This window comes from Mastigoproctus giganteus, chromosome 11 (assembly GCF_048544385.1).
Source record: "Mastigoproctus giganteus isolate SK-2022 chromosome 11, ASM4854438v1, whole genome shotgun sequence".
NCBI lineage: Eukaryota > Metazoa > Arthropoda > Arachnida > Uropygi > Thelyphonidae > Mastigoproctus > Mastigoproctus giganteus.
Window position 1 is genome coordinate 7,061,981 of NC_143585.1, and position 24,546 is coordinate 7,086,526.

General features: G+C 42.6%; 1 protein-coding gene across 3 annotated transcripts in view; it reads left to right on the top strand.

Annotated features, from left to right (window-relative positions):
- Nucleotides 1–24,546, top strand: part of LOC150077672 (adenylate cyclase type 3-like) — a 376,378-nt gene that overhangs the window by 62,539 nt on the left and 289,293 nt on the right. For 2 of the 3 annotated variants that reach the window (XM_090384271.1, XM_090384273.1), the window contains exon 1: nucleotides 9,363–9,448. The exons of the other annotated variant lie outside the window; for it this stretch is intronic. The gene's annotated coding sequence lies outside the window, so the exon portion shown is untranslated. Of the gene's footprint in view, nucleotides 1–9,362; nucleotides 9,449–24,546 lie in introns of those variants that run through there. 3 annotated transcript variants of the gene reach the window in all.

Sequence of the window (24,546 nt, forward strand, 5' to 3'; positions counted from 1 at the left end):
TTCCCAGATTGTCTGTTCCTTTGAAGCGCCCGCTACTTTGTTTGTGCTTTTAACGAATTTGTTTTTCACTATCTTCTAAACCTGCGATCGCCGACAGACGGACGCCAATTTTAAAATCTCACCTGAGCATTTGACCCCTATTTACCACCTGGCTGGACTCCGGAGGTCCCCGATCAAAAGGAATGTCCGACCGATTGTGTCCTTCTCGTATTGTTCTGTCCTAGCCTAAATTGTTCGCACCTCCTCGCCAGTAGCCATTTGCTACGTTCGGCCCGTAGTCTCCCACGCTAACCTTTACTTGTTACCTTGTCTACATTTAATCCCCTTGCCTGTGACCCATTATCTAATTAGTATTTGTGGCCACTACTGTTCCGCTGCCCCATATTGCCATTTCCTAATCTTTATTTTAAATAAATCTCACTCTTTTCTAAAATATTAAACGTGTAAGATTTTTCATCTTACAGTACCAGGCGAGGGCAGCGCGGTTTTTTCTCCGGTTGAAGCAGGCGCACAACTTTCCCCCTCTTTTTTCTTTTTTGGCAGCATGTAGCTTTATGGGGAGGTTGGAATAATATTTCATCGGCACAGTACAGCCCCTTAAAGGTAATCGATTAGTATCCTATCGTGCTGATCCTAAAAAACTAACAGCAACACTTTTCCAACACTTGCACCTTTACCTTTTTTGAGGGTGTGTAGAGGGTAGAGTGTAAGTGCGTTTAGTGTCAAACGACACCAGGGGTTTCCCCCATCTCCACGTACTACACATTGTGGTGTGAAACAGAACACTGTCAATGCCAGAGGTTTAAAAGTGTATGGATTTTGTACATGTGTAGTGTCGTGTACCGTTGTTCCTCTGGTCATTTACCCGCTGGGCCCCTAATGGGACCGAACGTTGTCCACACTTCGCCTCGTGGAGGCAGACCAGGTACACCAGTATTATAGTCATTTACTCTGGCAAGTCCTGCCACCTAATTTCCTGAAATTTCAGTGGCTAGAAACTAAAAAATAAAATAAAATAAAAAATAAATAAAAAAACCCGTTATAGATAGGGGTCAGCCAAGAGGAGTACTATTTATAGGAATTGATGTTATTAAGTTATTTGGTGTAGGGCTCAAGCAATTTATAGATGATTCGGACAATAGTAATTATAAGTTAGAGAGAGGGGTGGGAAGACTGAAGACTGGGGGGAAAAGACAGAGATAAGGGGTCCATAGAGAAGATGACCCCCAAATCAGTGGAGAAGGCCCATGCCCCACCAGAGGGAAAAGAGGAGCGGTGAGGGAGCAGGAGATCGGGAGTCACCTCCCGTCCGGGGAGTGGAGGCAAAGGACCACGTAGGGGAGCGTGGCTAGGAAGGCCTAGTGGCAGCATCTGAGCTGTGTCACTCCTGGGACGAATCAAGGAAGGAGTTTCATGGCACTATTCCCGAGGAGATTTACGGTTGAGGTAAAGTTCGTTGCCTGGCAAAAAGGTCTTGGGCAAACTTGGAAAAGGCGCGGTACTGTTGCTCGTGTTCCAGAAGATGGTTTTCTTGATCCTGCGGAAGGTAATGAATCTGTGTAATGAGAATGCGTCGAAGGTCTTCGTAAACCGGGCAGTGGTACATAAGGTGGTCCCAGGTTTCCTCAGATCCACAGTTACACAGAGGGTTGTCTGTTGTATGGAAATAAGTCAGTTTTGCACTAATGGAACCGTGCGCTGTGAGAAGTAAGGTGGTTTGTAGGCCTGGAGAGAACCATATCGGGCATTTGGGATAAACTGGAAGAAATTTTCGGGTTATGCCCCCCCCCCCCCCCCTTGTAGACTCCGTTCACCTAGTCTGCCAGACATGTATTAAATGGGTGATGTCTCTTTTATTCTGTAGTACTGTTGAGTCGATCAGAGGTGAAGTCTAATATTGTGTCTGATTTTCCTTTGGAGAGTTGATAGAGTAGACCTATGCGAACAATTTTTAGGTCTAAAAGTAGTACACCTGCCAGGACTTGCAGGGCATTGGTTGAGACTGTGCGAGAAGCTCTTGTTATTGTTAGGAGGGTAGAGCGCTGGATGGTTTCTAGCTTTCGGCGATTGACGACGGTCTGTGTCTTTGCGAACCACACCCCGGAGGCGTAAGTGATGGCAGGTATGAAAACTGCCTTATTGAAGAGCGCCAGGTGCGCTTTTTGAGGACCCATTCCCGCCGGGTTACCCTGGCCACTAGGGCAGTGTACTTTGTGATTTTCTTACATAGGTTGACAAAATGCGGTAGGAAAGATAGATTTTTGTCAATGACTACTCCAAGGTATTTCATTTGGGCTTGCAGTTTTATGGTAGTGCCATAGATCTTTATCTGCGGCAGTCTGGTTGGGGCAACGGTGCCCCTCAGTAAGGTCTTAGCAGGTCTTAGCAAGTGAGATGTTCAGTTGGTTACGAGTAGCCCATTCTTGTAGCACTGTCAGCGCACGATTTGCATAGGTCTCTAAGGGAGCCCTGGAGTCTGCCCCCAGCATCTAGATCAAGTCGTCCGCATACGCTTGTGATTGGACTTCTCCAAGGTCGATGTTCAAGAAGTCATCCAGGGGTTGGTGATTCCGCATGCTTCCATTGTTTTGACATTTGTTTAGTATTGGGATTATAATGATGGATCCAAGTTCCAACCATGGTAAGTAACCGTGAAAAACTCCTTTTACTTTTCCTGGCATACCTACAACATTTCTTGTCCACATTGTGTCCGTTCCTTTCGGTAAGGATTCAAAGCTCTTTGAACTCGTCTGGCAGATACTTTTTTTACCTATATGCAACTATTGGATGATGTTTTCTACAGATCCTACACTTTAGCTATCCGTTTTCGGGCCTGGAGGCAAAGAACATGTTCGTGCCCTTACTTGATTAATGAAAATTGCAAAAAGAGGAGACAGCCAAAGACGCCGGGCCTCTATAGGGCCCAGAGGCAATTGTCTTGCCTGCCTACATGGTAGCTACGCCACTGCCCTACACTAGTTTCGAGCCTCGCAGCTAGTTCTTTGACGCTAATACGGCGATCTTCCGATTTATTTATTTCAACAGTTACAAAAAGGCAAACAAACATTCCTTGGTATGCAGCAACAATAATAAAGTTCCACAGCTCCACAGCAGAGACTCGAATACAAATTTCATCTGGTAAAAAACGGAAAAAGTACATAAATTAAGAAAAAAGCAATTTAAAGGCTCAGGTAACGGGTGTGGTTAGAGATTTCAGTTACTTCTTGAAGTGTCCTGGGGTAACAAATATGTCCAAGTTTGCTCTGTAAATTGATCTTGCCCTCCTGTTGTTGTAATATCCATAATTTGTTGTTGCATATGGTTTAAGCAGTGGATGGTTTCTTAACGCTCTTTTCAGTGGGTTGAAGTTAATTTGTGAGACGAAGTGAGGGCAATTGATGGTACCATTTTCCAGCTGGATAAATAGGAGTAGATCTGCTTTGTCTCTTCTATCATCCAGCGTTTCAAGTCCAAAAAGTACACACCACTCTTGGTAAGATTTCTCGTTGTATTCTAATTCACTTTTGAAACAGACGTATTGCATTGCTCTTTTCTTTTTGGATATTTTAAATTTATTGGTAAGCTGCATGTGGGGGACCAGGTCTAGAACTGACCTAAAATAAATTTTCTGAAGAAATATGAATAGTCCCAACTGATTGAAATCTCGGTTGATTCTTGTAAGAAATCCTAGTTTTTTGCTAGTTGCCCTCACAATGTTTGAGACATAAATATCAAAGGAAATGATTATTTGATGAAAATGCCCACATTTTTTGGCAGAACTAACTCTTTTGACCGCCTTGTTGTTGATGCAGTAAGAATGGTTAAGTTTTTTTTTTGTGTGTGTGTGTATATTGGCAAAACTTATCAACTCACGCTTATTCTCATTGACAATCAATTAATTAGCAATTAATGCTTTTAAGTTGAATAAACAGCGACCATTTCTTCGTGGATTGTTTTGGGGCTTCCCTTGCAGAAAGAGCAACCGAATCACTTTATCCATTGTGACACTTCACTTCAGTGAGCGCTGAAAAGAAGAAAATGAATGGTCAGATCGAAACCAAAATTTGTGTGGTTGCCATAGAGATTTCAAGGTGTCAAACGAGAAAAATTCTTTCTACCACAACTATTCGTTGGTGAACACAAATCTTTTTTTGGAACTCCTCTCGTATCTAATTAAACGAATCATAATTAATTCTGTCACAACCGCGCGTGTCATTTGAGGGAGAGTTACGTGCACATTTAGTCGAGGGTGTTTCTCCTTACTGCCAGAAATCTTAGAAGACACAAACTTTGTTTCTTTTAGTGGAAAAAAAAAAAAAAAAAAAAAAAAGGGGGCTTATTTGACATTCCACGCACGGCTGTACATGTTACCTGACGGCACCGAACAATCCCTTTCTTGAAGAGCGGGATGGTCTCAGACAAGTTTATCTTGCGGAGCGTGGTGCTGGCGGTTGGGTCTCTCGTGTGTCCTCAAATCTCTCGCTAATTACGAAGAAACTGCACGCGCTGATAAAAATTCCGCGCCAGAAAATAATTAGTAGGAACCGAAAAAAATCTGCGGCGGAAATCGCCTGCAGTGGGGGTGCAGGGGTGGGTGGGGGGAAGACATAATTGAAAATTGGGTTTAGCGGCGCAAACAGCGTTGCAAAAGTACTTCGAAAACTTTGCAACCTTCCTCATCGCAGGCGTTTGTTATTCCTCCCTCCCTCCCCCGGGTGTTTGGGAGTTCGTAAAGAAGCATCGTGACTTCTTGACGTCGATCTTTAAATCAGAAAGGAAGTGAGAGTGACTTGAGCGGTTTCAGTGTTTGAAGCAGATGTGCGTTCGGCCTGTTTCCGTGGGCGTTGCTTCAAAGGGAAAGTGCATCTGCGCCGCCTTCCGCTTCACCTGCTTGTTCTCTTCCCCTGGTCAAGGTCAACAAAATTTCTTCACTCCTTCGGAAGGCGACACAATAAATGGGGCGTTCTTTGGAGCGACTTTCGTGTCGAAGATGTTCCCAGAGAGCTCCGTGGTGTGGTCGATGCCCGGATTGTCTTCCTCACTTCCCTCGTGAGGTGTTGCAAGTTCCGTTTTTAAGGGCTCACGCAAAATTTACTGTTTGTCTTTTGGTTTTAAAGCTTCCGAACGATGTTAGCACAATTTGTTCTTATTGTTGGAAGAAACGAAGGTTTATTTTTATTGCATTCATTTTTTAAGAACGAAGGCGTGTCAGAATGTCCAAGCAAATAAACCGGATTAAGGAGGTGCCAAACGAAACCCTTAAGCTTGTTTATAAAATTGTGGCCAGCGAAAACGGCACGCAGTGGTAGGGATGTGCTGCGTGATTTGCTTCAACGTGAAATTGGTTTAAAGAGGGAGTAGACCTGCAACTTTAACTTGAAAGTATCGGATCGAGTCTTATTCGCTGAAAGTGGGCAGCTTTTGAACACCCACAAATCCCCTCATAATTTCAGGGCTAATAATGCGATGTGGATGCGAGTCTCAGTTACTTCCTGAAGAAAGCCGGCCCGCATTTTAAAGGACGTGCACCATCAGTTCCACCAACCTGCGCCCGGATAAATAAGGGAACTCTGTAAGCCCCCATAATATGGCAGGGCCCGTAAGTTATTATTATTATTATTATTATCCGTTTATTTCCATAAGGAAACCACCCCGGGACGGCAAAGTGCCAGGAGGGTGCTAAGTACATATCAGGGTACGAGATACTACGTGCAGTGGGTTACATATACTGAACACGTAGTCTCGTCCCGAAATATTATATACACATTTTATGTTTAATATATATACACATTGATGATTCTGTACATACATTATACAACTGATATATTTACAATTCACTAATAATTCCATCTATAAATTACATATTTACATAACTGTTACAGAAGGTATATTTTTACAGTCAACAAATTATTATTGTTCTGAAAGCAGAAAGTTTCTCTTTTACTCTAAATTCTTTGGTACTTTGCAGCCGATTCATATTTTGGTAAGTCTATACGAATCCTGGAAGATCTCTTTCCGGTATGTTGCATCCTCACACAGTTTTTCGGCATCTATGTGTAGTGAGTTAAATATTTTCGCTGCATTTGATGGGAAGAATCTTTGCAGGCTACTAAGATTGTTCAGGACTGGACGCAGTGGATTATTTACTTCCCCGCAACGTCTAGCAGTGGCACGCGGTTTGACTAGAATATTATCCAGGACTGGAGCATCCACTCTGCCTGTGAGCATTTGTGCGAGAGTGTGTATGTTCCTGTTAATTGTCCGCTGCATCCAGGGTGTGATATTAAGGTTTGAGTATAGAATGGCCCTTGAGATAGTAAAAGGGTGGCCAGCAATTCTGTTAAGCCATCGCAAGAACCAGTACTCGATCCCAAGGACGGACTTATAATGTGAATCTGGAGCTGAAGACCAGATTTGCGAGGCATACATTGCAATTGGCAGGACACACATTAAAATGTACTTGGTCGCTAGCTGAGGATCCCTAATTCCTACCAGTTCCTGTCTAGTAGCCCATAAAGCGGCGAATATTTTTGTCTTCATATGGGCGAAGTGTTGAGCAAAGGTGAGTCTGTCATCCCACTTAAGACCTAGGTCCAGGTGAGAGTGCACTTTTACCACATTAGACCCGTTCACAGAGATCGAGATGTCATTTTTATTCTGCTTGCAAGTTATGGTCATTTGGGCAGACTTCTGCGCATTAATACGGAGCCCGATGCAATCCGGGTAGCTCTCAAATTCTCTGATTGTGCTATTTGCCATCTGACAAATACCTTCTGCCGATTCATGGTCTTTGGAAGTGATGAAGAATTTTACATCGTCAGCATATGTTATAAAATTGTAGTACCGTGCAAGAAACGGCTCCAGGGCGGCCGCGAAAAGAGTAGCCGAAAGAACTCCCCCTTGTGGCACTCCTCGCGAGATGGTAAAGCAAGATTGTAGCTTTTGGTGCTTAACAATAAGTTTTCTATGTTCTAGCAGGCTGGTTATTATAGTTAACAAATTTCCTCTTACATTAAAATAATACTTTAAAATCGCAATGAGCGCTGGAATTGAGACGTTGTCGTAGGCTGCGGAGATATCCAAAAAAATAATATCAATTTGCTCCTTCTCATTTAGTGCTCTCTGCACGCGAAAAAGGGTTTCCAGTAAGTTTGTTATTGTTGATCTACCCGAAATGACTGAGTGCAAATGTGGTGGTCTATGGCTGAAGCAGTGTTGATTGATGGTGGGAAGCAGTGCTTTTTCGAATACCTTCTGTAGGGTGCAGCTGACAGAAATTGGTCTGTAATCCTTAGCCAATTTTGGGTGTTTAATCTTTGGTATTGGGGTTACAATGTAATTTTTCCAGGCTTGCGGGAAAGCTCCTGACCTGATGATTTCCTGATAGATGTGCAGTAATAGATCTATTATAAATGGGCTACTTATCTTAAGGATGAACATTGGAAATTTGTCTGGTCCAACAGTGGCCTTATTGGGCAGATCGTTGATTGCTTTCATTACGCTCTCTTTGGTGATTTGTATTTCACTCAAAGGAGGTCTTGTTGGTTCCTCTATTGCCGAATGGTTTCGCTTGTTTAAATCTTTCAGGAATTCAAAAATTTTGTTACCATTATCAGTGTTCTCAATTTGATTCAGTCCATGCAGGTTACTAAAAGTGTTATTAGCCCATTCCTTGAAAATGCATTCGGTCAAATTCTCTGTGCTATTTCTATTGCTAGTAATTCTTTTTGCTCTTTTTAGTTTATTATGAACAACACTGCAGTGTGCCTGTCGTTTTGCTTTGATGAAATGTGCTCTTTCTTTCTTATAACGAATGTGATCGGCAGGATGACCCGTTCTTTGCCATTTTCTATACAGTTTTTGCTTCCTGAGGAAACTTGCTTTCAGTTGTGGGTTAAACCATTCTTTTGTTCTCTCAGATATTTTGATTTCTTTTGCTGCTCCTTCCAATGCTGTTTGGTATAGCTTTTTAGTAATCATTTCTAAAGCTTCGTCTACTGGCTTTTCTTGCAGGTCATTCCAGTTGTAACTAGTCAGGTGACTGAGAATGACCTCTGATTTAATATACTTCACGGAGAAAAGATACTTACTTTGCTTTTCCCAGTTCGTGTGGTTACCCTGCATGTATTTGTGTATCTTCAGTGCTGCTTCAATTTCAATGGGATTGTGGTCCGACTTAAATTTTATGCAGTTTTGCGCTAGCCTTATGTCTAAGGAACTATGATACAACAGGTCAAGTTGCTGCATTCCCCTTGTCACTGGTGTCGGAAGCTGCGTTAAGTGCAATGCACCCAATGTAGCATCCAGCTCTTTCTTGGCCTCCCTGTGTTTCGGAAAAGGCAAATTAAAATCTCCCGCTATTATTGTGTCGACTGATGGCTTTAGATTTGCAGCAAGCCAAGCATAGAGTTCGTTTCTTGTCTCCTTTGAGTGCTCAGGTGGGAGGTATATGATGCATAACTGTATTTTCACGTGCTCTTTTGAAAAGGTAACGCAAATCCCTTCAAAATTATTTGAATTGGTTTTTCGTTCTCTTATAGGCTGGTATTTATTTTGGTAGCAAATTATAACTCCCCCTCCTCGCCTATCTGTTCTTCCGGTTCCCACACATTTGCAGTTTGCTGCCGCAGTTAGCCGATCTAACTGTTTTCCATTTCCCAACCAGGTTTCGATTAGGCAAATGAAATCCAGGTCCTCGTACATCATCATCGTTTGTAGGGTGTGGAGCTTATTTGAGATGCTCCTCACGTTTTGTACAAACAGGTGGATGTGATGTTCTGCATTCCCAGCTGGGGGTAGTTTTCTTGATTGCTATTGAGCCCGATTCCTTGCATCATTTCTAACCAGTGGTCTGGCCCATCTGTCTCTGTAGGGCTTGACTAAGGTACCTACTGGCCAGGCGCTTACGTCTTGTAGGCGAGTTGCTTTATCGTTACAGATGTCTTTGAAACCCATAGACGATAACCACCCTCAAATTCTTAACCCACTGCGCATCATTTTCTCTTTCGTTCTCTTCTGCGAGTGACCTTCGTGCGAAGTGTTTACGTAAAGAAGGCGTCCGTAACTGAGTGAACCTCTTCCTTCGTTTCCTCCTCAAAAATCCATTCTTCCCTCCTCTGTCAGCAGGCCAGACATCCCCCCTCGCAGGTGCATCGATTGCGCTTCCTCCGTGGCCTTACCTCCGCCCGCCATTCAGGCGGTTCTGTGAAGACGGCGGATCGATGATCTCGTTCTCGTCGTCTTCTCGCTACGCGGCGCTGCAGTCGCACTGCTCGAAAATAACGCAGCTGAAATCGACGTTCGCGTTTTCATCGCGCGCTACAGGAGACGCCAGCACCCCCTGGCGGCGAGATTTGAGTGCTCGACTGACAGCAACGGAGGTTCGCGATTCCTGCGGGAGAATTTGTGGCCGCAATGTTATCACCTCGCTGCGAGGGTCTCCAGACAGGTAAGTGAAGCCAACCCCCTCTCCCTCTCCACTCGGTTCCTTTTCAGCCTCGCGCTTTTCCATTTCCCCGCCAATTTTGTGGCCTCCGAGGACGAGCAGTGACGGGAAATCGAAACCGAGAGAACATGTCGGGGGTCAGAGGCGGCTGTGACGGCCAGTCACTGGCGAGTGGTGCGTGTGCGTTGGAAGGCCGTGAAATGACATCGCACATTCCACCCGGGATTGACGGCGACCTGAGCGAAGTTGGTTGCCGATCCACTTCCGAGGGTTTTTCGGAATAAAACGAGTTTAATTTACGAGATACGCGGACTGTCAGTAAGGAAGAAGAGGCTGCAGGGTCAGAGGGCACAGGTTCGTTTAAAAATTCAATTTTGTAATGTTATTGGCCCCTAACTTTTCTTTATTTCCCCTCCCCCTTCTCTGTACACTTAAATGCATTATTGGTATGTGGATGACGTCACCGGACTACTTCAGTATTCCTCCAGACTGCGGGTTGAATTCATTTTCTCGTCTTCTCCTTTTTGCCAAATGAGGGTTGTTAAATCTGGAGGAGCAATTCGAAAATAAATCCCGTGGTGAACACGGCATATTTTGGCACGATTTTTATTTGTGTGTCCGTACACACGCACACACAAATAAAAATCGTTTGTGTTCGGACAGTTGAATTGCGTGGTGGAGAGTGGTGCAAACCTTCCGAGACAATACTGTAGAGCGAGTCCAAAATGCGATACGTTGAATCTGTAGAATCCTTACATATTCCATGCTCCTCGTGTCACTTTGGTCAGACACCTTCCTGAGCTGAAAAGGACCACTTGCTAAGACCTTGTTCGTTGAAGGTAATGAATTCATTAATTTTCGCCTCCTCAAGATTCTACCTTGGCTGAGCAGAGACAAGGTTCTATTTTTAATGAACTGACAAGCGAAGTTTTCACCAACTGCGAAAAATATATATACGTTTAATATTTACAACGTTTGTTTATATTTTTAATGTTTATTATTGATGTTTAGTTTTAATATTTTTAAGATTCAAATCGAAATACTCGCTTATGAAACGGAAGAAGTATTTGGACATCGTTCAAAAGAATAGGTTTATGTCGATCGAAAGCCTTAAAATGCATTCATTTATAATCTTTCATTGTTTTGGTCAATAAATGTGATAGCGAATATATATTTGTATGAATCCTGTCTCCAAGTGGTGTCTTTAATTGTCTTTGGTTGGTTGGTTTGCTGGATAAAACAACCCTAGTTTTTGGGAGAAATGACAACTCAAAAGACAACACTCCCTTACATTGTAAAAGTCAACCACATTCTAAAAAAAAAACAAAAATCCATAACCATTACTCGCATTATTGATTGTATTTGGACAGAGGTGTTTTCCGCCCTGGTTAGGAAGATAGTGGTTATAACCACGGTGCTACGCGTGAGGAAATTACAAAGGCAGAATTTTTGTTTAAGTAGACCATTGTTATTTTGTGAAAATTGCTCCACCGCATGCACTTCATGCTTGTGCATGAAGTTACCTTCCCAGGAATGAAAGTACTTTGAACTCGTGCGCAAATATGGTTACTGTGCGCCTGGTGTGGGTAACCTTTTTCTGCAATGTCCGACATCTGTTGGAAAAAGATCGCGTGCCATTGAAAGGCGGATCCAAAAGCTACCGAAGAGGGTGAAATTGGAAGAACAAACAAAAAAGTTTACAGGTTGAAATTGCTTACCAACATTCTACAAAAGAATTGAACAATCTCATCCAAAAATACTTAAATAAACGCAGTCCTCCAACTTACGGATTCGCCTGAAGCCGCCTAATATTTTTGATAGCTGTGTAGATAAATTTTAAGCGCTTGAAATACCCCCCCCCCCCAAAAAAAAAACAAGTTCACGATTATAAAAGAAATTTAATGTAAGAATAACACACACAGGCTGACATAAGTATATTCGTCCCTAATGCCCTTGGGTTGCACAGTTGGTACGATCGCCGTCCTCCCCACACCAGGTGGAAAAGACGAGTTCGTGTTTCGTCGATGACGTTTGGATTTTTTTTTTTTTTTTTGTGGGCCTTTTCACAACGTTGTTGAGTTAGTCGGTCTCCGGCAAGGGTAGCTGGTTTTTCTCCCGGAAACTAGAGTTTTTCATCCAGCAAACAGAAAATCGATTTCAGAACAATATACACGAAGAAATATAGCCTTAGTCGCTGATGCTCTTAAAACCCTACTACGATTACAACAACCATCCCTAATATTTGTACTTGAAAACAGAAGTGAGTGGACAGAGTTTGTTTTGGGCTTAAGATTTGTCCAATGTTTGGATTTTGAACAGGTTGGTAGCATTAGATTTTTGAGATGGTTATTGGCCAATTTGGGTCTCGGAATGTCAAATTCCTTTGTTTCAGAATTTGGATTAATTTTTACAAAATGTATTACGAAATTCAGGGCGGTATCCTCATCGATCCGAATGTTGTTTGTGCCGTGTGCTAGTCTAGCACACGGATCCAGCACACAAGAAAAATTCAAGCACCTTCATTTATAACTTATCAAATCAGTTGCGTAATTTTTTTCACCTAACGTTTTGTCCATCTAGAGGCGGGTTGCTTACAAGAGTTCCTTCTGCCAATAGCGACACGCGTGCAGAGAGTTGACCACTCTAGTTATGCCCAATGGTCATTTCCATTGAGATCCCAAAATACAATTTTTTTGAATTTCTGAGCTCGATTAATTCCATTTTTAGATTTCCGATTCTAAGAAATTTAAATGAATTTAGAGAATATTTTCGATTATGTGTTTTATTTTTTCATTCGACTCTGGCACAACACCTCGATGGATTAAAGGGTCCTCCATGGCAGTTCACCACTCCTTTGCAGAAGTCAGAGTTCATATCCCATCGGAGCTGAAGTATACTTAAATGCCTCTTCAGCTAGGTTAGCTGATTTCGGGCGCGGGAGGTGAAAAAGCGAGGATATCACAACAGAAATTTATTATTGAGAAACTTCCAAAATTATTAATACCATGGATGGAATAATCTTCTTTGGGTCTTAAGGACATTTTCTGAAGCGACAGTCTTCGCTTTAATTAACGGAAACTTCTTCCGAAACTGATAACACCCCGCCGCATTATCAAAGACCTTCATCATCTGTGTATTACGCGGATGGAATCATCTGCGTCCACGTAACCTGATTGGCCTCTCTTGGGAAGTTCAGCCGTGCTTCATTGTGGAGAAATATCATTCATTGTGGCAGAGCAACAACACTTCTCGCTGAATCGATCCCGTAATCCACGGACGCAGACTGCACTGGCATTGCCAGCATCACGTGCCGAAATACTGCGAAGATTCAACCACCATTCTTTGGATTCTGGCCGGTAATTATTCGCACACATCCATCAAAATGTGACATCGGTACTGTAAACGAAGTTTCCGTACTCTGACCTCTATTCTGTAAACAAATATTTACTCCATCCGAGAGTAAACGTGCGCTTTTTGAACACCGTAAACAAAGATTCCTTTTGGTGTCTTTATTTGGATGGGAGGACAGATAATCCCATCCAGATTCGATAAAATATAATCCTCGTGCCACATACACACACGCGCGCCATTCTTGATCTTGCACGTTTGATCACGTGAACGATTCGCCCTCTGCTTCCGTGCATGTGGCATTGATCGTCGGGACAGACGGATGCGATGAACCACTAGGGACGCAGCATCCGATACGGAGAAGGGAGGGCGGTTTCTGTTGCTGTCTTAACAACCGAAGAGAACGCACCAGCATTATTCGGCTCCCCCTGCTGGAAATTTCCATAATCCCTCTGAAATGCTCATCTTTATGGTGTCGCGAGGCCGAAGGGCCTCTGCCTAATGCAGTAAGTAAGCCGATCTTCCCTACAGTTCTCACGTGTCGCGTTCTTCCTGCACCAGCAAAAATGCCTGAAGGTCAACTGCCAGTGTTTTCTCCAGAAGATGCTGTTTGTTGCTGTGCAACCTGTAGATCTGAGCGTTATTTATGAAATAAATATCCATTGTTAATAGCAGATGATTTGCCACTTACTTTTTATTTAGTAGTGTATAAAATGTTTTATTTAATACTTTTCATTTAATAATATACATGTTTTTATTAAATAGCGTATATACGTTTATTTAATAATGTAAGTGGACGGTGTGTATGGTGTGCTTATACACTATGTTGCCAAAAGTAGAAGTAGTAGTAGTGGCATGTGATGCAAGAAAACAAATGTATGAGCTTATGCAGCATCAGCCAAAAAAAAAAAAAAATCACACCATTCCCTCCAAATGCCTGTCCAGTTCCTCCTTAAATTTATTCAACCTATCAACTTCCACAACGACAGATGGAAGTTTGTTCCAGCAATTAACCACTCGCTGGCTAAAGGCAAATTTCCGCAATCTATTCTACATCTGTCCTTTCTTAATTTGAATTTATACCCCCTTAGGTTCGTAATCTGAACAAGTGGAAGGATCCCATCAGAATTCAGCGTGCTCAACTCATTCAAGGCCTTATACACCTCAATCAGCTCACCGCGCAGGTGCCTAGTCTCCAGCCACTGCAATTTGCAGAACTTAAGCCTCTCTTGGTAAGAAGATCCCTTCATTCCCCTCACCAATCTTGTTGCCCTTCTCTGTACACGCTCAAGTAAATCTACATCCTTCTTAAAATGAGGCCTCCAGATCTGTACGCAGTACTCAAGGCGTGGCCTGGGACCATTGCCTTATACAGAGCCTCCTTTTCCCTGCTTGCAAAATTCCTATATATCATTGACAAAACCCTAGGACCTGCCCTGGCAGCCTGTGTGCATTGCTCAGAAAACTTCATATCTGCCTGGACAATTACTCCCAGGTCTCTTTCATTTTCTACCACCTTAAGTGTAGTACCACACAGTTGGTACGTTTCTCTGGAGTTACTTCTACCCATATGTAGTACTTTGCATTTGTCAAGGTTAAACTTCAGTTGCCACTTCTTAACCCATCTTCCCAAATTATCTAGATCCTGTTGCAGTAGCACACTGCCATTACTGTCATTAACAACCCTGCCAACCTTTGTATCATCTGAAAACTTCGACATTAAGCCTGATATACCTTCATCTATATCATTGATAAATATACAAAACAACAGTGGACCTAACACCGAACCCTGTGGGACTCCACTAATAATATTAGTCCAAGAAGAGCAGCACCCATTGATTACCACCCTCTGTCTTCTCGCACTTAACCATCCTTTTATCCATTGTAGCAACTTACCCTTAATACCATTCTGCTCCAACTTGTACAATAGTCTTCCATGCGCAACAGTGTCAAAAGCTTTCCTGAAATCCAAATTATTTTTTGCATCCAGTTCCTTTGTAACCACATCATAATATCCTATCAAATTTGTCAGACAAGACTTTCCCTTAACAAACCCCTGCTGTGTCTGAATTATTGCTGCAGTCTTGTCTAGATGATCCTGCAATGCATCTTTAACCAGCGACTCCATTATTTTACCCGGAACAGAAGTTAAACTAACTGGTCTGTAATTACTCGTGTCACCCTTCGATCCCCCTTTGTGAATTGGGGATACATTTGTACATCTCCAGTCCGTGGGAACCTCCCTGAGTCCAAGGATGCTCTCATAACTATGGCTAAGGGTTTGCTTAGTTGGTTTGCCGCCTCCTTTAATATAACAGGATAGATCCCATCCACCCCATGTGCTTTTCTTACGTTTAACTTCAATTTCTCTTCCACTTTGCTCTCAGTTATTACAAAATCATTAAGCACCCTGCTACAATTTGATAACCTTTTGCCATTTGTGAATGTAGATGCAAAATACTCATTCAGTTTCTTTGCTATCTGAGCAGAATCATCAACAGTCGAACCATCGATGTCAAGTGGACCAATCAGATTCATCCCCTTCCTTTTAGAGTTTATATAATTAAAGAAATCCTTGCTGTTTTTCTTAGCATCTTTTGCCAAGAATTTCTCGTAATCTGCCTTCGCCTGCCGAACCTCCTTTGTGACCTGATTACAGATTAACTTATATCTGCCCTAGGCTTCTGAGTCGCTTGATAATTTATATGCATTTTTCTTCTCTGTTACGAGTCTCATTAGTTCATTTGACCACCATTTAGGCCTAAACCTTGAACAATATTTCTTAATAGGTATGAAACTTTTAGTAGCTTCCACGATTAATTCCTTGAATGCTTCCCACTTAGAATTTACTGTTTGTAACATCGTCAGTTGATCCCACTGTACAGAATTTAAAAACTGTCGGAGACCACTATAGTTACCTTTACGGAAGCAAAACCCCCTTCCTTTACCCCTGATGGTAATTAAATCTTTAAGTTCTCTATTCCAGTCTTGTCCGGATACTTGATCCGGACAAGACTGGAATTTCCTGAGATTTCAGTGGCTTGGAACTAAAAAATAAAAAAAAAAATATATATATATAATAAAATGAAATTTTCGCTAGTGGGGGTTAAGAAAATTGTGTAGAAAGGCCGAATGAGTTTAGTGTGAATGCAATTAAATTTAGTCATTATTAAATTTTAAGTTGTGTGGGGTATTATACACTTGCGTATTAGGTAGAGGCGAGGGGAGACAGAAGGCTGGGGGGAAAGACAGAAATATGGGGACGATAGAGAAGGCGACCCCAGATAATCGGTGGGGCAGGCCCATGCCCCACCAGGCGAAGAGGGGAGTGGCAAGGAGGTGAGGGGATGGAAGATACCGTCCCCTCCCCCTGTCGGGGGGAGAGGAAAAGATAGGACCATGCAAGGGAGCATGGTTTGAGAGCCAATATGGCGAGCAGCAAGCTGCAGTTGGTCTTCAGTGGCATTGGTGTTCCCATTTGGGATATCACTCATGGGACAAGGTCCCGTCCAGTTTAGTCAAGTCAGTTCTTGTCCTTTATTAAGTAGGTTCAGTTGTTATTCCTGGTTGTCATGTATAGGGTTCAGTTCTGCTCCATTGCAGCGAGCACTCGTCTTCTTGCGAAGAGCTCTTGGGCGTAGCAGGAGAAAGCCAGGTACTCTTGTTTTGTTTCCAGTATGTTGTGTTCCTGTCCTCTAGGACAATATAGGATCTTTGTTATTAAGATGTTGCGGAGGTCGTCCTAAAGCTGGCAATCATACATTAGATGTTGCCAGCTCTCCAGACCACCACAAACACAGGTAGGGTCCTCTTCAATTCCCAAAAGGCAAAGTTTGGCATTGATGGCGCCATGTCCGGTGAGAAGGTATGCTGCATGGAGTCCAGGTGAGAACCACGTTGGGAACTTAGGGTAGACCCTGCCGACGTCAGGTATAAACTTTCTGGTTATCTCCCCTGTATGGGAGTTTGTCCATCTCTCTTGCCACACCTGCAGCAGGTGAGCGTAGAGCCTCTTCTTTTCAGCGGTGCGGTTATTTGCTGGGTCAGTTGTATGTCCGAGATAGGTCCTTGAGGTGCCCTTTGCCAGATGGTAAAGTAAACCTTTCCCCACAATCTCCAGATCAAGGGGGAGAACTCCGGTCAAGACCTGTAAAGCGTGGGTGCTCACCGTGCTGCAAGCACGAGAAGTAAATAGTAGAATCGACCTTTGGGTTGAGTTGATGATACGTCGGTTGACTGCGGTAGTATCCTTGTGATACCATACGCCAGAGGCATATGTGATGATAGGTATGAATATGGCTTTGTAGAAAATATGTAGTGGACGCCGGCCAAGGCCCCAGTCCCTTCGAGCCACCCTAGCAACGAGGGCAGCATATTTCCTAATCTTGGTTCGGATGTTTTGTAGGTGGTCTTTGAAGGATAGGTTGTGGTCAAGGATGACCCCTAGATACTTGAGTTGTTTGGAGAATTTTATTGTCGTCTGGTTTATCTTAATTTGAGGAGGCCATCGTAGGTCCAAGTTCCCTTTCAGCAAGGCTGAGTTGGTTTTATCTGGTGATATTCTCAGGTAATTAAATTTGGTTTAATATTAAAATACATAACCTCTTACATTAATTATCGTTGGAATGTCTTTATTTCTTTGCAATCGAGAAAAATATTTCGGGTAGACCGCCGAAACTGACAGAACGGAGGGCACTCAGAAGAGAGGTACGTAGTTCTCACTGAGTACTGTCAATCAGGAGTTCAGGGAGGCCACAGTAACCATTTTTATTTCTCGGAAACACGCAGCTGTTCGGTTACTTTTGGCAATATAGTGTACATACCCATTCTCGCCTTCACCAAAATACGAACAAACCTCTGCTCTACTGTGATATTAGCATTAAGTATTACTATTTAGTATTAACATTGGCCACATGGTGCAAGGAAGCCTATGGCTTATGCTGCATTAGCCAAAAAAGAAAAAAAATAAGAATAAAAATAAAATAATAATAAAATTAATAAGAGAAACGTAAATAGACAACCTATGCATTTCTCTCCTCCTTTAGGTAATTGTCCAGCTGACCTTGGATTTCCCCAAACTGTCAGCCTCAACCACCCATCTAGGCAACTTATTCCAGTAATTTATAACTCGCTGGCTAAAATAAAACCTACTGCAATCCAGTCCAAACTTCTCTCCCCGTAACTTGAATTTATGACCCTTTGTGATAGAATCATTTATAATCACCAAAATTTCGTCCTCATTTAATTTGATTAAGCCTCTCAGGGCCTTAAACTCCTCAATCAAGTCTCCTCTAAGGTGTCTAGTTTCCAAGCTCTGCAACCTACATAATCGAAGTCTTTCCTCATATGGACGCCCTTTTACCGATCTCACCAGTCGAGTTACCCTTCTTAGGACCCTTTCAAGGAGAACAATATCTTTCTTTAGGTACGATCTCCATACTTGAACACAGTATTCCAAGTTTGGTCTAACAATAGCCTTATATAATGGGATTATGACGTCCTTATCTCTACTAGCGATTGTTCGATAGATCATCGATAAGACACCATGGGCCTTCCTTGCAACCTGTCTACAATGCTCAAAGAACTTAAAGTCTGACCATATCATAACACCCAAGTCCCTTTCCTCCACTACCGGCTTTAGTTCAACCCCACCAATTGTATAAGTTATTTTGGGGTTACTGTTCCCCAGGTGCAATACCGTACATTTTGCTGGATTAAAGCATAGCTGCCATTTTTCTGACCATCCCTGAAGTCTGTCTAAGTCATTCCGAAGAATCTCTGCTTGGCGGTGATCATTAACTATTCAACCAATCTTTACATCATCTGCAAATTTAGAAATCACGCCCTCTATCCCTTCTGACCAAGTAGGGAGACTTGGCCAGAAGGAAGAGAAAAAAGTGCTCTCACGAATCTCCAACTAAACTTGGTAAAAATGATTCCCTCTCCTTCTCCCGAACACTCAAAAAAATTTTTGCGATCGGACAACCTAAACGCATTTGCCCATAGGTCATTGACCTTGCGAGCATTTTCAGGGACATAAAAATCAACACCGATTAACGAATGCTGGAAAATTTGAACTCGTTCGGAAACTGGGATGTTGACAGTGCAAAGCCAGCTCAGTGTTTAGAAATAATTCGTCAGCTGCTGTGTTGCACACGGTAGAGAACTGTGAAGCCAACTGCCCTTTCCAGCATAGCCCAGGTATATTTAATCTTGGGAATGTTCCTCGAACCATTCAGATACAATTTTTGCAATGTGGATAGTTGAGTTGTCGTCTTAAAACAATCCATCGCAATCCGGGTAAGAATGAAGCATTGGAGGGTGAAGCAGGTCCGATACAACAGCAAGATGTTCAGTGGAGGTAAGACGACCTTCTGATGATATAAGCTGACCCAGGTCAGTAGCAACAGAACATGCCCCATACCATGATACCACCCTCAGCTGCATCAGTGGAGGATAGGAGGTAGTCTGGATTCATGGCTTCGTGAGGTTCGTGCCACACTGTCACCGTACCATTGGTGCAAAAAGTGTAATCGAGACTCGTAAACCCATGCGACCTTTCTTCCACTGTTTCACAGTCCAGTCTTTGTGTTGGCGCCACCAATCCAGTTGAATCTTTCTATTTACAGAAAGAAGTGGATTTCGTAATCACACGACTACCAAATCCCATGTCCAACTCCTTTCTTCTGCCGTATTTCTTCCTTCGAGAACTGCATTCTCTTTTCATCTTCCAGTCATTGTCTACATTTGAGATGGTTACTGAACACAGCAGTGGTTTCATTTGTTTTTTCAAGTGTGGTTTCTGCAAAACGTGCCCCAACAATAACACCTTTGTGCAAAACGGAAAGGTCACCAATCTTCCCCACAAGCGTATCGACTAAGAAGCCCCAAGAAAACGTCCAGTATGCCAAGGAACTTCTGACCATACCGTATGACAACTGATCTGCATACCGTATGTTTAATTGTGTTGACGCCAATTGCAAAAGATTTCTAATTTTTTGGCCAGCGAGTGTAGAACCAGGACCAATTCGGATTGCTGAAAAGTCAGATTATATGGAATGATAAAGTGAAAAGTTATTTATTAAAATTAATAAATGTGCTTTAACTGATGGAAGGAAGATAACAAACTCGTGTAATTACTTAAAAATCTTCCCGGAACACAAAATATAGTACAATATCAAGGCAACTCGTAGTAAAATAATTTTGAAGGCTCAAAAATAGAATTAATTATTTTCTCCCTGAGACTCGACTTATCGAAAACCTACGATATTTCAGTTCTTTTAAGGTCTAGTACATTAATATTAATACGAGCATTTGTACTTAATTTTCCAAAAATTACAGAATTCTAGTGGTGATGTTACTTACTTCCCAAACAACCCCTTGTACTTTTGATTAACCACAAACAGCCAGTTACGTGGCTTGCGAAGCATTCTGTGACCAAGGTGAGATTGATGCATCTCCATGACCTCTGCTAATGTCAGGACTTACGTCACGAAGAAGGCGGCACCGTCACAGAAGGTCACCCGTACTGGCGTCCTTTGTTCTCAAATATGAAGCGCTCCGACCTTTGCCCCGGAATCCATCTCTTCTACAACGCACCCGTCAAAGAGAAGGGAAAGCGGAGATAAAGATGCTCGGGAGAGAGTTGGAGTTAAGAATTCATTACTGGGAGGTTGGCTTGAGGGGAAAAATTTTCAGCGTGTAATAAGGGAGTCTGACAGAGACTTGGGGGGGGGATTAACCCAGAGGCGGCACACTACTTCACGAAAACATCGTTAGCCATTTGTAAGAGACCAGCTAGAAACGTACGGAAGTGAACGACTTTCTTTCTAACCCTCACCCCACAAATATGTTGATATTGGACACCACCCTCTTCGCTTCTTGACTTCATTGATCATAAGTTCCTTGTGTAGTTAATATTCACCTGTACTAATGTAGAACGACTTCTGTATTTCGACTCCACCTCACACTGTTTTTAAATTTTAATGAGTGCTTTATATATATTCACTGGTCAAAAATTTAAGAACATTTTTCATCTGCCTTCAAGATAAACGTACGAATGCGATTGTCACGTGATATGATCGTGAGGGCCTTGGCGTCAGAAAAATACTCTGCGTTTTCCTGGGGCTTCTTAGTCGGTACGGTCACTGGAACGATCATTCCTATTTTCAAAAATTGTTACCATTTGCATTTTTAGCAGGAGGCATAATTTGAGAAATCAAAGGGAATCACTGGTCTTTCCTCTTCCACCCAAAGGAATGCAGTTCCAAAGGAAGAAAAGTGGCAGAAAGTCGATCGAAAGAATCAAAATTTCAATTTACACAAAGAAAGACCCATTTCGAACTGAACTATGCGGCGGGAGTTGGATATGTGGACATGTGTTGTTGAAAGGGCGGCTCCTAGAACGACAGTTTAACTATAAAAGTTCAACTAGTAGAGTTCCACTACAAAAGGGCCAGATACGTGATTAGTGTAGATTATATGTATTATGAGTATTGTGCTGTTCTGGCCACTTGGTTATCCAAAAGCAGCAATTACGCGGAGAACTCTTCCAGGTACTCGTCCACACCACGGGAAGGTGGGCCAGTTCCAGTAGATAACCTCCCTGCCTTATTTCGGACATTCTTCGCACACAGGAGGTAGTGCTAAATTAGTGGGTGAAGCAATTTTCTCTTGGGGGTCCCATTCCAGAGAAGGAGAAAAAAAACGTGCAACCAAACTGTCTTGCGTTCACGATTCAAGCGGTTGGAGGCGGTATCGTATGTTCTGTTGATTCAGATTAGGTTCGTTCATGCCGCTGAAAGGTCATGTTATCTCCAGTGAATATCTCTTTATTGTATCTGACCACTTCATCCTGAATGCTTCATTTTTACCCAAATTGTGATGGATTCTTTCAAGACGACAACTCAACTGTCCACCGTGCAAACACTGTATCTGAATAGTAGGAGTATCATTCGCAAGATTTCCAATCTACTTCGGCCTCCTAATTCTCCAGATCTTAATCCAATTAAAAATGTCTGAGATGTGGTGGAAAAGGCAATTTGGGATCGCAGTTCTCTATCGACCACAATACAGCAGTTGAGAAATCATGCTGGAAGAATGGTCGAGTGTGGATCTAGACTCCATATTCGACCCAGTGGAATTTATACCAAAGTTTATGGGCTGCAATTCGGAAAATATTGTCTATTTTGTCCAATGAGTGTAGTTATTGTTATTTTTTCATTTCTGTACAAATCTGTTGTGGGATAGGTATTGTTACCACAAATAAATAAATATTATTGGCTATCTTTGGATAAATCTAAAATTAGACAGTCACTATCTGTCCTTGACAAAATACGAAGTGTTTGGCACCAGTTAGACAAAGTTCCAGTAAGCCCAAATTTTAATAATTTGTAATTTTAGAATGCCAAATTATATTTTCAATTTTTAGAATCGCGTCCATGCTGTTTTGACACTCGAGTTCTCCAACACACGATACAGCTAATTCTCAGTTTGGCTACATTTCTGTGAACCACAGCAGGTTAACTTAACCCTCGAGGGTGGCCCCGTGGCTATAATCACCGGGTGGAACAGACCCAAATTCGAATCTCGTCAGTGACTGGAGAAATTTTATCGAAGGGTTGCATGGTTTTTCATCCAGCAACCAGAAGCCAACTTAAGAGTGCACTCAATTACAAACTCATAGTCCTGGTGGCTTTAGAACGAGTGTATGGTATCTACGAACTGGGTGTGTCCCACTGTCGGACACTATTTTGCAGGATGAAAAGCCAGACTTTCTGGGAGAAAAAACCACCCAACTTTCCCTATGTAACCAACAACGTTAAATGAAATAATAAAAACTTGTATTCGATTGGATTTATGGTAATTTGAGAAGAATGATGGAACTGTCAATAAAATGATTGGATTTAACAGCAGGAACAAAAAAAGTTTGAATGTAAGCAGCACGAAGCCAGAGACGAGTTGAGAGAGCTCGAATCGATACCACACAGACAGACAGAGGCAGACGGTAAGTGGAGAGATTCTCCATCTGCAGCGCCGCCTTGTGTCAGGCATTTCGTGCAATTAAATTCACGAGCAAAGAAAGCGTTTGAAACGAGTTAGTTTTCGAGGCATTAATGAGTCGAAATGAGGAACGCGAAAGAGGCCTTTTGGCTGCGGTGGAGTGAAAGAAGAAGGAATTTCGAAACGGCCGCGTTGTCAAGTCCAGTAAGTGCTTCTCTGTCAGAATAAATATCAGCACTCGCTCTTCGCTTCATCGCACACTCAATTGGTCCACTTTCCCCCTCCCTAAGCAAACGCGTGCGTCATCGGTCCGCAGAAACTAAGCCCCCCCCACTACTTGGCTTCCGATTTGCGTCCAACACTTAACTCCTTCTTCCTTTCCCATTTTCAGCGCCGAATGCGAAATGAAATTTGCCCTGCCCTTTCACTAAAAACAAATTGTTCATTCTGTTCTCATCTGTGACAACGCCATGCAAAAACAGCTCTCCCCCTCCCACCCCTCCTACCTCTAGCAGCGCCTTCTCCTTTATTCGTTCGGATTCGATCAGCAGGAAGCGGACACTAGAGTTTATCTTTTCGGAGCCCGTCTGTATCTGATTAAAAGTTGAATGAGAAAGCGAAAGATGCGCCCTCGGAAAGCAAATGCCATCCTCAAGAAGGGATCGATCGACCCCCTCGCAATTAAAGAAAGAAACGGAGTCGACGGTAGAACAAATTAGACGGAGGTGCACGTCTGGGAAGACGTCGCGCACGATGGATCAGGCTAATGCCTTTCTAGTTATTCGGACGAAAAAGAGAGAAGAAGGGAGAGGATGTACACACTTCGACAGTGAGATTTTTCAACGTTCGCACACAAGCGAATAATTAAACGTTATTTGATTTCGAATAGAAACTCTCCTTTGGCTTCCCAGAGATGGTTTGGCAAATAACACGTCTTCTGCTTAGAAGGTTCAATATTTCGGCTGAAAATTCCTTCAGGAGCAACTTCCTCCCGGATTTCTCTGTCCACATTCAGAGAGAAATACAGACAGTCATAAAGAAGCAGATAGAAAGAAAGATAATGCAACTACCTTTTGTTATGCGCCACGTAGTAAACTTCGTGCCTAAAAGTACACTACCGTTCCAATTTATGGAAGCTCCAATATCCATACGCCTTCCGTTTTAAGCAAATGAAATACCCCACGACATGTTGTATCACGTGGTACAAGAGACCCATAAGAAGAACTGCTATGGCTCGGTGGAATCATTAAAGGTGAGAAAGACGGGCTTCATGGGCAATCGCATGACAGTCACAATCATGGAAGCTCCTACAACGGTGGTTTGATTACGGTAAATAGTGGAGTTCATCCATGTATCCAAGCAGGGGATTGAAAGAAGACATTCTAAGACGGTGACAGTAAATGTCTGCGCAAAATCGGAAGGTAACATTGCAAACAATAACCAATATTAACATTTGGAATATTGTCTCCAGGTCTGGAAACCGAATCTGGAAAGGGCATGAAACTTCTGGAGTTTAAAGAATTCAAAAGATCAGATTAGTGATGAGCAAAAATTCATACGCGTATGAAGAATAGCTTAGAAGGTGAGCATTGCGAAGTTTGATAGCCAAACATCTGAGGGGGACATCTGATTGAGGTGTATAAGGCACTGAAGGTATTGATCAAATGAATGAAGAAGTTCTCTTTTACCTCGTGGGTGAGACACGTACTAAGGGACACACACACAAAATCACAAACAATAATAGAAGGATT